Genomic DNA, 2,291 nt, shown 5'->3' with positions numbered 1-2,291 from the left:
AACTATGGCTCTGCAAGAAACTATTCTTTTTTTTTTAAAACAATACAAATTTATTATCCTATAGTTCTGGAGTTCAGAAGTCCAAAGTCAGCCTCTGTGGACTAAGGGCGAAGTATTGGCTGGCCTGCGTTCCTTCTGGAGGCTCTAGTGGAGAAGACACTACTTGACTTTCCCAGTTTCTAGAGGCTGCTGGAATTCCCTGGCTCCTGGGGGCATTGCTCTAACTTCTGCTTCCGTGGTCATATTGTCTTCTGTCTAGAAACTATTCTTTTCAAAGTAATTTCTTCCCAGCTGCTCTGTCTTTAGGAGCTCTTTGAGCTTGTCCTCTGTGTGGGGAAGGCAAGTGCCATCATTGTCAGTCTATTTCTGCAATCCTATTGCTTTTGTGCTCTGCTTCCAGAGTGTGAGAGAACCTCCCTTTCTTCCACTATTGTAAGAGAAAGACCATTCTGATGATAGCCTTCCTCTCCAATTTCCTTTGGTTCAGGTGTACTATTGTCCTCCAAACCCTCCAGCTAGGCACAGTCTCTGTTTTCTGAGAATTCTCCATTCCGATGATCCTTCAGAGTCTTCGGGAACTCACTAGGAGGTCAACTTGGTCAGTCAAGGGAAGCTAAATGGGAAGGGTGATGCTAGAGGGACTCTCTTTGGGAGAACTTAGAACTGGGCTACCAGCCAGTATCAATGGTTTGATAACAGGTTGGATCGGTAAAAGCAGAATTCCACCTAGAGAAAAGAGATCCTGATTGTGTTCCCTTCTGTTAGCTTTCCTTGCATTGGACTTGGAAGGCAGTGGTGCAGGCTTAGGAACCAGGTTCTTATAGACACTTGAAACTGTGGCTGATGATTTGTTCCCATTTGCATGGTGAGATCCCGGTGAGGTGAATGCAGCAGAGAAGGCAGCAGTAGGATCCTCTTTGGAAACCTTTTGGATGACTCACATGTTGGAGGGTTGCTTGGCACTAGGTGGACTTTTCCACACTCCAGGAGGGGTCCCAGTAGATTTGCGTGGCTGATTTTGTTTGCCAGCTTCTGGATTTAAAGGAGGAAAGTCTTCCTCTTTAAACTGCAACTTCTCTACCTTGTCTTCTTTGTTGTCTTCCCTAAAGTCCAAAAATGGCTTTTCCTGAAAGACACAGGAGCGCCATTCCAGGGGCAATGGTTCCCTGTGCCACCTCCACTATAGTGGCTCATACCACCGTGACCTCAGAAAGAGCCCTGGCAACCAGATGGCTACCCTGTGATTCCAGTGTATGCTCCCTTAGAGACACCAGATTCCACAGAGCTGTGGCCAAACAGAGAGGGCTGGTGCCATGAATCTCCAGTAGTTTGTAGGGGTCCATTGTTTAAAAAGCCATCAGAGGAATTATTACACCAAATCTACCTCCTTCTCAGGGTAGGTGCTTTCCATGTTTTTTGAAGGTGGCAGTAGGTGAATTCGCTGACTGCAGTGTTGAGAAATCTAGCCAAGAAGAAATAAAGTCATGTGGCACCATTTAGGTCCAGTATCTGTTTTCAGCGAGGTAAGGAATATAACCTCATGGCCAGGATCCCAGAGTGTAACTTCTGCGGTCCTGTTTCCTGAACTCCTGGAGTCTGCCAGCTGGTGACCCCACCAGGTTTACTTATTACAAAGGTGCTTAAGTAGCATGCCTTATGATGAAGCACAAAGAAGCTCAATGGATCATTTCTCCCAGTCCCCCCATGTTAAACTATCTAGTTCCTGACACATTTCCAAAAGGAGGAAAGGGGAAGGGGCAGGGGAAAGGAAAACATATACAGTATTTGTTACATTTTGGAAAGGAGAGGAAGGGTAAAGAGTTGTCTATGTTCACCTCATTCAACTTCCTTGAGTTATGACACTGTGATGTTGCTTGAATAGGTAAGACATGAAAATTTGCACAGTGAGTCTCATACTGTTCATAAGAAGGTCATAGCCAGAAACACATTTGGGCTCACATGTGGGCAAATAATGTTATCAAGGTCATAGATTAAAAATATAATATTAAAACCCTATAAAAGATCTTCTGAGCAGTCAACTCTAGTGGCAAAGCGTTCACAGGGAAGAACCCTCAAAATACAGACCTCATTGTTCTTATTCATACAGTTGCTAAAAACAGTGTGCAGATATGTAGTTATATTTGTCTTAACCTTTTAAATTTATGAACATAAGAAATCTTGTTTAAAAAAAATCAGACAGTAAATTGATATACGTTTTCTTTCATGGAATAGCAGCTTTCAAGGCAAATTTCTTGGTATAAAACTCTTAAATGTATATTCTATTTCTTTGG

General features: G+C 43.3%; 1 pseudogene; it reads right to left on the bottom strand.

Moving 5' to 3' along the window:
• Positions 1–255: 255 nt before the first annotated feature.
• Positions 256–1,496, bottom strand: LOC105816272 (annotated as a pseudogene).
• Between the last annotated feature and the right edge of the window lie 795 nt (positions 1,497–2,291).

This window comes from Propithecus coquereli, unplaced genomic scaffold, assembly GCF_000956105.1.
Source record: "Propithecus coquereli isolate 6110/MARCELLA unplaced genomic scaffold, Pcoq_1.0 Scaffold36, whole genome shotgun sequence".
NCBI lineage: Eukaryota > Metazoa > Chordata > Mammalia > Primates > Indriidae > Propithecus > Propithecus coquereli.
This window is presented reverse-complemented; position numbering and strand designations above follow the sequence as displayed.